At 45.1% G+C, this 12406-nt stretch overlaps 1 protein-coding gene across 1 annotated transcript in view; it reads right to left on the reverse strand.

Annotated features, from left to right (window-relative positions):
* phf14 (PHD finger protein 14) overlaps positions 1 to 12406 on the reverse strand; it is a 58523-nt gene that overhangs the window by 691 nt on the left and 45426 nt on the right. The gene's annotated exons all lie outside the window — the stretch shown is intronic.

Genomic DNA, 12406 nt, shown 5'->3' on the forward strand with positions numbered 1-12406 from the left:
TTATTACCGGCCGGCTTCTTTCCCTGAGGGTTGATGCTGCCTCATTTCTTGGAGGCGTCACCTTCCTCTGCACCTGCAAACCCAGAGTCAGTGCCAGAGGGCAGCCCTGGTGGAGCACAGCAGCCACCAGAAGCATGTTTGACATTGTGTCAAGAATGTGAATGCTGCCTCTTACAGCTAGGTTTTTGCTTCTGTTATCTTTGAGGCTGCAACCTTTCTATCCTGTCGGCTCTGATAAACGCTGACAGACTTCTGAGCTGAACGGACTTCTGCACCCCGAGGGTCCACCGATGGGATCTCATGTTGCTGCCCTGACAAGCACAGATAACCTTCTCAACATATCTCCAGGAAGCTGCTCCACACTTATAACCCTAGATGTGGAATGCTTGGGTTTCCCGTCCCCCGCTGGTGAAGTCTACGAATTCAAAGCCTTATGGACACAGTTCTCCAAACTAATTGTTTTAGGTTTCATGCGTCAGACCGACTGACTTGCTCTCAATTTGACCCAAATCATCACCAGGTGTCCAAGCGATTGGGTACCTGTGCGGCCACAAGTCTGACGATACAAGGAGAAAATCAATCAATGATCATCTGGTGCCAAGTACACCTCTGAGGAACCTTGAAACGGTCATGGTCCATGCCTTCCTTGCACATAAGTCCAACATGAAGAAGAAATGCCTTTATTGTCACTACATAGAGCAAAACATCAGTTCAATTTTGATCACTGCATTTAACCCATCATGGATGCACCATGAGCAGAAGGTGGGAACAGTGCCAGGGGAGCAGTTAGGGGGTACAGCGTCTTGTTCAACAAAACTTTGACAGGATAGGGGGAACCAGGAATTGAATAAGAAATGTTCAGTTCCAAGGAGAAGTGCTCTAACCCCCTGTGCCATGCCACCCCCTTGGGTTGAGCTTAAACAGGCCTTCCTCCTTCCTCTGCCTACATGAGCACAGAAACCTCTCCCGGATACAGAGTCACCAGGTAGCGCCCCAAATGTACTGTGTACAGCTGTGTGATGCATGCGCTCATTTACTGCTTATCTCGTGGTTTATAGACTACAGCATAGGCGTCAAACTCTAGCCTGTTATTATATTTGGCCTGCAAAGCCATACTAAATAACTATTAGATGGTCCAATGGTATTCAAGTCTACAGTGCACGTACAGTAGGGTAAAAAGGTATTTATTCAGCCACCAATTGTGCAATCTCTCCAACTTAAAAAGATGAGAGAGACCTGCAATTTTAATTTCAACTATGAGAGACAGAATGCAAAATGTTTTGGGGCTGTTGCCGGGCAACACAGATTTTCAAAGGTTTTCCATGGGGTTGAGATCTGGAGACTGGCTAGGCAACTCCAGGACCTTGAAATGCTTCTTACCAAGTCACTCCTCTGTTACCCTGGCAATGTGTTTGGGATTATTATCATGCTGAAACACCCAGGCAAGTTTCATCTTCAATGCCCTTGCTGATGGGAGGCTTTCACTCAAAAACTCACAATTAATGGCCCTGTTCACTCTTTCCTTTTTGCAGATCAGTTGTCCTGGTCCCTTTGTAGAAAAACAGGCCAAAGCATGATATTTCCACCGCCACGCTCCACGGCAGGCATGGTGTTATTTAGATGCAACTCAGCATTCTCTCTCCTCCAAACCCGACAAGTTGAGTTTTTACTAAAAAGTTCTACTTTGGTTTCATCTGACCTCAGGACATTCTCCTAATCCCCTTCTGGATCATCCAAATGTACTCTAGCAAACTTCAGACTGGCCTGGACATGTACTGGCTTAAGCAGGGGGACACGTCTGGCACTGCAGGATCTGAGTCCCTGGCTGCGTAGTGTGTTACTGATGGCAGCCTTTGTTACTTTGGTCCCAGCTCTCTGCAGGTCATTCACAAGGTCCCCCAGATCAAGGGAGATTATCAGTGGTCTGGTATGTCTTCCATTTTCTAATAATTGCTCCCACAGTTGATTTCTTCACACCAAGCTGCTTACCTATTGCAAATTCAGTCTTCCCAGATGGTCTACAATTTTGTTTCTAGATTCCTTTGACAGCTCTTCTGTCTTGGCCATAGTGGAGTTTGGAGTGTGACTGTTTGAGGTTGTGGACAGGTGTCTTTTATTCTGATAACCAGTTCAAACAGGTGCCATTAATACAGTTAATGTGTGGAGGACTAAGGCTCCTCTTACAAAAGAAATTACAGGTCTGTAAGAGCCAGAAATCTTGCTTGTTTGCAGGTGACCAAATACTTTATTTTCCACCATAATTTGCAAATGAATTCTTTAAATATCAGATAATGTGATTTTTCTGGATTTATTTTTCGCATTCTGTCTCTCATAGCTGAAGTGTACCTATGAGGAAAATTACAGGCCTCTCATCTTTTTAAGTGGGAGAACTTGCACAATTGGTGGCTGACTAAATACTTTTTGCCCCACTGTACTGGTAATATTACAAATCCCAGAATCCCAGACCTGTTTGTCTTGTATGTGGAGCCAATGTGGCTCTAACCAAGGAGTTAGACAAACAATAGAACATTAAACGACATTATGAAACCCAACACCAAGACAAGTACAAGGTCTTGGACATGACTCAAAGGCAGCAGAAAGTAGAAGAAATGAAAAGAGGTTTGGTTTCACAACAGACTATGTTCAAAAAAGCCATATGACAAAGTAAGGCAACTGTATAGGCTCGTTTTATTGTGCCAGCAGACATTGCAAAATCAGCCCAGCCCTTCAATGAGGGAGAGTTTGTGAAATAGTGTAGGATGAAAGTTTGAGCTTGTGTGCCCGGAGAAAAAGCAAGTACTTTCAAATGTGAACGTAAGCAGGGAGAGAGTAGCACGTGTGAACTTGCCACCAAACTATATGATCAATATTTTTCCAAAAATTTCAATGTTGGTCTGCAACTTTGTCCAAGTTCTGAATTTTGGCCAACTGTGTATTTGCTTTGTTCACTTGGAAACTCTGTTTGGTCTTCTTTACTTGGCGCAGTTCATCTGCTTGCTTCCCCCGCTTCGGTTTCATTGATTCATTAATGTTGAATTTTGTCTCAGTTGCTCTATTCCTATTATCTACTGTGTTACTGGCAGCTTTGAGTTTGAATTCTGCTTTGTAAGCATGTCTCTTAACAGGTGCCATTTTTGGGGGTCCTCATACACACAAATGTACAGAAATTTTCTGTTAAAGCATAGTATGTATCAGTATTAAAAAAGTAGTGGAGGTCAGGGTACTACGTACTGGTCTCTGATCGGTTTATGGTTGCCAGCGGTAATGGACACCTGTAATTAGTATGAGATTTAAACTATTCCCGCAATACATAATTAGTTATCTAATGTTGTCTGATGGTGCAACCCATATCCAACCAAGGACCAACTTTAAAACAACGTTCCTGTGTCAGGCGGGAATGGTCAACCATCAATCAAGCAGAGCGGCTTCATCGCACAATTTTTGAGTGTAGTGTACCACATAAAATTGGTTGGAGGTCAGTGAGCACAAGAAGAATTCATACATAAGGCAACATATTATAAGGCGCACGGCCAATTTTTGAGAAAATTTAAGGATTTTAAATGCACCTTATAGATCGAAAAATATGGTATCAGCGAATGTCAAGGACAGCATGCAAGTCATATCTTTTGCCAGGAAGAATCTTTTCAGAGTCTCTGACACTTTATCCTGAACTCTGTCCTGAACTTTCAAGTGCTGCTCGAAAGGGTAGATATAAATCTAGACGTGGGGCGACACGCCACCATGAATGTCATCCACCGCATTTCCCTGACAAGCCTGCCAACTTGCAATCACCATTCATTATCAGATGACTAGTCGGCTCTTAAATATGAAGCGAGAAGGGAGGAGGGGCCACTGCATGGTAGCTATCTCCTCACCGTACCATCCATACCTCCCCCATCAGTGATTTAGCATCTGTCTCTGGGGAATTTCTTTTTCATGTTTCTTCCCATTTTAAATGAAACGCTGCACTGGAGGTGATTCATTGGAGAGTTGATTCGGGAGGGTAGCTCACAGGGCGTGGAGAGCCTGTGACAGTCCCAGAAGAAACTCATGATTAGTGGCAGTCAAGGTTGCCTTTTTTTTGCTTTCCTGGGCCACATATGCAATCGGTAAAACTAAGCCATTTCCACGCGTCATTTTTACATTTCCTGCAATGAATATACGAAACGAACGGCTTCAAATGGCTTTTTGTTCACGATGAAGGCCAATAGATAAATGTCTCCAACTGACTCATTTTCAAATTGACAGAAAACTCCACCGAGGCAAGGATATGAGGGGCCTTATGTCCATTTGTGCTGACAGCAGAAATCTTTGGACGGCTCTGCAAGACCACGGCTTTGTTGGTGAGGAGATGCTCCCTCCTGACTGGCATTCATGAGCTGAAGGGCTGCGGCATTGTGTGTTATCTCCATCGCTTCCCCCACGGGGCGCAGGGGGAAGCAGAGCGGAGGACGCCCTCAGGTGATAACATATACATGTATGGTAATGAAATGCCACGCTGCTCTTCTGCGTTGAAGTGTTTGTGGGAAGCAGGAGAGAGCTTCTTCTGTCACATGAGACAAACTGGAGCAGAGGTCGGAATAATCTGCAGGAGGCGACGGAGCCACACAAAAAGATCCGCTAACGAATCCCCTGTAAACAACGCTGTCAGTTACTCTCAATATGCAAACACACCCTTTCCAGTGTTATCTTTTATTATCTTTGTAAATTCCAAAGCAACAAAAAGCAATTCCTTAATTGGACCCATCTTTTTAACACATTTCCACCTCATTTATCTAATTATGACATTGCATCTTGTATGTGCGTGCGCGTGTGTGCACTGATGGATTACCAGGAGGTCACATGGTCAGTAGCACAGCTGACAAAATCGCAACCGCCGCAATGCTTAATGCGAAAAATAAGAGCAGCTCATTAAGCTGATCCTAAAATAATGAGGTCAATTTTGATTTTCCGGTTCATACGTTCACTCATTTGTAGCCAAACTGGTTCAGTTCATTGTAAAATCTCGTCATTTCATCCTTTCACTAAATAGAATTCTAATAACTGCGCGCAGGAGGATCATGATCCTGGATTCCTAAAGGTGAGGTACATCTTGCACTTCATGCACTTCATGGGAACTTTATGAGCTGTGACACTAATAAGCTACTTCTTGATCATTCAAATTTGTTTTTTTCAGAGGGGTTCAGGTTCAAAGGGGTCAGTGCCTATTAGAAGTGACAGCTTCATCCTCAAATGCAGCTCAGGTTGCTTCTGCCGGATCACAAATTCAACAAAAACAAGCACGACTCCTTGGTTTGTGATTTCAGAAACAAATAGGGAACACGATCACAAACAGACGGTAAGGTTTTTCATGTCTTATTAGAAGCAATGCTGTGGAATTGCTCTTCCGTTAGGATGGTGTTCAAAGACGAGGCTGCAGATGCAAATCTACGAAAGATCGGACCCGGAACAAGGCTGTTTTTCAATCGTCCATAAATGTGTTGGTTTCAAATCCAACCCCTGCCTAACCTGTGTACCATTGTAATGGACGGGTTGAACAAGAAAAAGACGGGTTCACCAATGTAATCAAATATGATTAAAAAACAAAAAAACAAACAAAAAAAAACCAATGGCGTTCAGGTATTCCGAATAGCCCAAGAATCCGGAAGGGGTAGTGGATACTGCCTGTTCTACTGGGATCAGATCCATCCAAAGACACAGCAGGGCTGGCTGCAGCCTCCAAGATTAAAGATGGCTCAGACGGGCAAAAGTCTCACAGAGATTTTGGAAAGCCTGGTACCAGGGGGACGGGAGCCTCTGCACAACACTGCAAAGTCTCATATAAACACCTTGATGGCAAAAAGTGGTTCTTGGATTCAGCTGTCTTTTAAACTGAGTCTACTGCCATGGCACAAGACCAAAACATCAAGTCCGATGTTGAGAGGCAAGGGACGGGGGATTCATTTAACTTTGCAAAGACCACCAATCACAACATATAAAGGGGCCATCAAGAGCAGATCACTAGATTGAGGGTATCCCTGCTTGCATAAACATTGGGATTAATTTGCTTTTGAATGAAATGCTCTACCTTACCATACATTTGAGGATCGTGAAGCCCATCATCATTACACCATGACTCACGATGACTTCAGAGAACAGCTTCGAACTGGCCCACATTAAGAGACTGTCTGGATTAGATGATCCTGACTGACCCCAGGAGAAGATTTTTGGTTTGGGAAGCGAGCAGCTTTTTGGTTTCTGATCCCGCTAAGATTAAGCGATCGTCCTTTCATAGCCGCCTGGATGCGTAACACTGCATCCGCTAACATTACATATAGAGCTCTGTTTCCTGACCTCTTTGCTTGTAATGATGTTTTCTGGTGAGAAGGAGGACAGTCAGTGGGAGGAAACCAGAGAGAGCAACTGAGGGCCTCTGCCACCTGGTTAACGTACCAAGTGTCAATACCCTGGACTAAATTGGTGGCTGATCTTGGTATAATAAGGATCGGGCCTGGTCAGTTCTTGGATGGGAGACTCCCTAGGAATACCAGGTGCTGTAAGCTCAGTAAGCGGCATGGTGCAGGAGGCAGAGCATCTTCCTTAGAACGGTGCATTCCTGGTTCGATTTCTGGCTCCTCTTGGTGTGTCGAAGTGTTGTTGAGCAAAACACTGAACCTCTAACTACTTCCCTGGTGCTGATGGATGCCAGCCTAGTGCTCATGGTTCATCTGCGATGGGTTAATTGCAGAGAACGAATTTCCCCACAAGGGTTAATAAAGGATAAATTATTATTATTACATTTTTCACATCCATTTCAACTGGAGTTGTGTACAGCATAATTTATTTGCACACTTGTACTTGTAAATGTCGTCCATAGTTCCTGTCTATAGTCCACTCCACTGAAAACACATATCCATTTGTACACTGTTCATAGTATGTTCATAGTACTCTATCTGTAAGTCACCTGTAAGTTATAGACTGGTATACCACGTACATACTGTTAATTTATTTATTATAGCTGCACCATCTCATTTTTTGCACTTCTGATTTGATGCTAAACTGCATTTTGTTGTCCTGTTCTTGTACATGTGTAACGGCCCAAAAAAGTTCTTGTCCAAACCTTCTTGTCATGGAAATTGGACTTTAATATATTTACTTGAAGACGTTTCAGCCCTCATCCCAGGGGCTTCTTCACTTCTGATGACCTGTGGAGTTTCCCAATATTATAACTGCCTGGGTTTTGGGGGCCTTTAAGTGATGGTAGCTTGTTGTGTAAATGGAAGAGTTGATCGGCAGAAAATGCCAAGACAAGAAGATTTCGACAGGAATTCACCATGACTGGATGACTGAGAACCTTCAGAGACATGAAAAAAAAGTTTAATCTAATCTAATCCTTGTCAAATCTTCTCATTATAATCGGACTTGATTTCTTGAAGAAATCCAGTCCACGATTGCCCATGACGTGCAGGACTGAGACTGAAATTACATTTTCTGATGTTGGATTGGGAAATCATTCTTTTTTTCTCCTGATGACATCCCTGCCAAATAAGAACATGTAAATAACAAATCATTCTAATGGATTTCTTCTTCCTCGCTTTGCCTTCATGTTGCAGCTTAACTGAAAGACCATTAGCCTTGTGTGCGGCACTCGCCTCCACTCCCCTCCCGCACTGCTGGTCCTCTACACCCACACATCACCACCAGAAGTTCAGGACAGCTCCTACTTGTATTTTCCATTTCATGTACTGGAGGGGACCTGACACTGGGTGAGACTTGCAGCGTGGTGCACAACTGAGTCTAGAGGTAAATATAAGCACCAGCATTTCACTGCATTTAATCCAGCTGTGTGAAAATCCAATCTAAATATAATTTCACTCATCTGATGACTAAAGGGGTTGATCTTGAAGTTCAGCCTTTCGAATTCCGCTAACCCCTCCATGAGCTGCCACCTAGCCGTGGTGTAGCGGTTTGCCTGTCCCGGTGATCCTGGGAGCTATGTTGTCGGGTGCTTTACCCAAGGCAAACAGGTCCCAGGTGAGGGACCGAGACAAAGTGTGGCTCAGTAGACCTTCCATGAATACGACAATAATTGGACCCAGTTTTCCCTTGCCTGGACGCGGGTCACAACTCCCCCGGAGCCAGGGCCTGGGGACGGGGTTCGGCGGTGAGTGTCCGGTGGCCGGGTGTTTACCCATGGGGCTCGGCTGGACACAGCCCGATGGAACAACATGGGTCCCTCTTCCGCTGGGCTCACCACACACAGGAAGGGTGAAGGGTGTGAGCCGGGCGGTAGCTGGAGTGGGGGACCTTGGCGGTCAGATCTTCTGCTGCAGGAGCTGGCTCTTGGAACGTAGAATGTTACCTCTCTGGTGAGGAAGGAGCCCAAGTTGGTTCCGAGAGAGATTCCGACTAGAAATAAGTCGGACTCACCTTGACGCACAGCATGGGGTCTGGAACAAGGCCTCTTGAGAGGGGCTGGACTCTTTATTCTGGAGTTGCCCCTGGTGAGAGGAGTCGGGCAGGTGTGGGCATAGTGATTGCCCCTCGTCACGGTGCCTGCATGTTGGGGTTCAACCGGGGGGAAAGGAGGGTAGTATCCCTCTGCCTTCAGGTGGGGGGACGGGGTCTTACTGTTGTTTGTGGCTATGCACCCAACAACAGTTCAGTTTACCAACCCTTCTTGGGGTCCCTAGATGGGCTGCTAGAGAGTACTCCTACCAGGGACTACCTCCCTATACTGGGACACTTCAACGTTCATATGGGCAACGACACTGCGACTTGGTAGGGCTTGATTGGGAGGAACGCCCCCCCAATCTGAACCTGAGCGGTGTTTGTTGTTGGACTTCAGTGCTCGTCACAGATTGTCAATAATGAACACCATGTTCAGACATAAAGGTGTCCATATGCGCACTTAGCACCAACACACCTTAAGCCACGGTTCTTTGATTGACCTTGTGGTCAGCCTCCCTGGTAAGCTTTATTCATTGGTGCTGGAGAAGAAAGGTAGAATGCCTACTCCGGGTCAGGGAAGAGGTTTTGCCCCAAGTGGAGGAGTTCAAGTATCTCGGGGTCTTGTTCACGAGGGAGGGAAGGATGGAGATCGACAGGCGGATTGGTGCGGTGTCTGCAGCGATGCGAACTCTGTGCCAGTCTGTCATGGTAAAGGGGGAGCTGAGGCGAAAGGGACCGGTCGATCTATGTTCCCACCTTCAACTATGGCCATGAGCGGAGGGTGGTGACCAAAAGAAAGAGATCGCGGATACAAGTGGCTGAAATGAGCATCCCCTTCTGGGTGGCCGAATTCTCACTTAGAGATAGGGTGAGAAGTTCGGTTATGCGGGAGGAGCTAGGAGTTTATGTCTGTCCCCCCAGAGGAGCTGGACCATGTGGCGGCAGGGGAGAGGGGGGTATAGGCTTCACTGGTCCGGCAACTGCCCGAGCGACCCTACTCTGGATGAGTGGGGGAAGATGGATGGATGAATGGATAATTCTGCTAAAACCCATCACATCTCATCTGTACACCGCTAGTGTGCACTTTGCCTGGCGGCGTGCAAACTTCCATGATGCAGCAAACAGTGGAGCCTCATCCAACTGTAAGCAAATACTCGTCCACTATTTGCATTTCCGTTTTTATTCCAGGTAAATGGATTTAATTCAGTGGTGGGAACATCTTGAAAATGAGTTCCCCGCACCCAGCCAAAGCTATTGTGTCATAGCCAAGCTACATTTTTTGTGCCCATTAAGGGTGCATAATGCTCAAATTAAAATAGATAGCTTTTAGTTAACGCACGATCAGCCGCACAGAAGGCAACGTTGGCTCACAGCCCTCTTTCTCATCGCAGATGCATTGTTTATGTCTGTGAACAGGGGGGTCTTAAAAGTGGGTAATCTCTGCTAAGGGGTTTGCTGGACTGGGATCAGGGCCAGAAGAAGGAGCGGCCGGGGCCAGTGGGTTCCCGATGGCGGCTGAACAATCAGAATTACCCCACAACCGAAATGACTACTTGTCACACTGGCGGCCCTAAGCTAGAACCTTCACTCTGAGCGGCCTTGTTTTGTCCTTGGTTATCATCACACCGGGGTCACCATTGATGAGACCACCATCGCTGACAATCTTATCGTGCCGTGAGACTGTGTATACTCGAGTAAAAGCCGACCTCCAGCTTTCCGGTATGAGTCGGACACCTTCTAACCCTTCGGCACTTTGGAATGTCCCGAAATAGCGTTTGAAAAAGTCTGCACACCTTTCTCACATGACGTTTTGAGCACACATAGGCTCTTCCTCAGATGCTTACTGGAGATGTGTGTTAACGAACATATTTATGTGTCGCCATTTTCTAAGTCATTTTGTTCGATATATCATGTCTTATTACCAACATTGCCTAACATTATCGTCACCATTTTTCGAGAGCTGACCTGAGAAAATAATACTTTTTTCACACCAATACAGATACGGGGACTAACGTCTGTACATATGTGAAAAAAGTATTGTTTTCTCGACGATCAAAAAATGGTGAAGATAAAGTTAAAATTTTAAAATATTTAAGGCGTACAAAAAAAGAGGAAGTAATCAATCATCAATCATTCTCTTTAAAAATGGTGACACAATGACATGTTTCTTAACACACATCTCCAGTAAGCATCTGAGAAAGAGCTTGTGATTGCTCGAAATGTCATGCGTGCTATATGTAAACTAAATCATCTTTCTTTTTGGAGCATTTTTGTTGTGTGTATTTTTTCAAACTCTACTTAGTCAACTTTTTTTGATCCAGCACCCATCCCTAACTGGGTAGCTGACGTGCATGTGTTTTTCTTTTTCAACACTTTGGAGAGTCCCGCCAACATCCACATCTAATAAGCAGCGACACCCCTTTTTTTTTCACCTGCTTTCCCCGTTAGCCAGCACTGACACAAATCACATTCATGAGGTAAATTCCATTTCAGGTGCTGGCAGGTCAAGCTGACCGACGGTACAACTTGTAAAGCTGATCTCCTCAAAGTAAACGATAACTGCTGTGGAAGCATGGCGCTAACAGCTCGGCAGGCAAACAGCTAGCTGGCAAAAGTAAAAAAAAACAAACAAAAAACAACTTAGAATTCAAAGTGCGGAGCCCTGAAGCTGAGGAGAACACAGAAAAAAATTTTAACTTTTACATGCAGTAATTTCAACAGTTGCGATACCTTTCGTAACAAAACACCCAAGTGCGGCTAAAACGGCGCATCCCACACAAGTTCACAGCTTAATTGCCGGCTGAACGAGTTTAAGAGCTGCTGGCATTTCAAAGCTTTTATCAAAATCTTTGGGTGTAATCTAGCATGAAATCCAGTGTGTCACAACGTGCTGCAGAATGTAAATAAAGCCTTAAACAAGCACCCATTGGCACAGCATCAGACCTGAATTAAAGGCCATCTGTATATTACGGTAAGACTGTCACTTTATTGCGGGAATCAATTCACAGGGGCTCCCCGGGCGACAGCACAAGAAATACGGCCCCGGTCAGATGGAGGTTTATCTTGGCTGTGCAGGCTGAGAGAAACACAGCGTCCATAATGAACTCGGGGCCGGGCTAGTTAAGAGTTTTACTGGACCATTACCAAATGCAAAAAAAAAAAAAATGTATGAAAGTGCGAGAGCTGATCTAGTCCAGCGTCGGGCTGCTGTAAAACAGCAGCTTCCCTGTAATTACAACAAGTGGCCTGACAATAGCTACAATTCACAAGAACAAATCACCATCAAAAATGACTTTATTAATAAAAAAAAGAAGCTACACAAAGGCCTGTCCATATCAACGTAGGTGAGTCCTGTGTTCGGGCCGTAAATGTGGTTTAAATTTACGAGCCAAAACTGGTCTATTCCGACTGGCAGCCACGGAGATCTTAGTGTTCAAACACGTGACAACCAGACTGAGGAGGGTTTTCTTTCATTTGACAGCATTCAGTCCAGGGGTTGAATTTCCTTTTTTGAAAAAGTTGGTTTGAGAATAATGGCGACGAATGAGTCGAGCCACGGGTAACAAGCGGAGACCCAAAGGCGCTCCGCTGAGAGATTTCACCATTTAAAATACAAAAAGGAGACAGAAACCAACCACAAGACCGTCCTGGAAGGAAAGGAAACAAACTTTTAACCCCTGCTGCTGATTTCTGAATATTTTCGTAGATGTCTGGATGGTAGGGGGACTAAACCTAGTCAGTGCATTTTTTTCAAAACCGACAATGTAACTACTTTGTACTCTGATTACTGCAGGCCTGGTTCGGAGGCCAAGCATCTCTCTATACAGTAAAATACGATTTCCATCTAATCCATTCCCGCATCATTCCTTGCGGCCCTGCGTTGACTGGCGGCAAGTGGATCTGACTTGCAACCATCAGATAATATCCTGCACTTAAGGGTGGCATTTAAGACACACTCTGTATCTATAAGCAGCAT

Source organism: Fistularia commersonii, chromosome 30, assembly GCF_037954325.1.
Source record: "Fistularia commersonii isolate RoL2024-O1a breed Wild chromosome 30, RoL_Fcom_v1.0, whole genome shotgun sequence".
In the NCBI taxonomy this organism is placed as follows: Eukaryota; Metazoa; Chordata; class Actinopteri; order Syngnathiformes; family Fistulariidae; genus Fistularia; species Fistularia commersonii.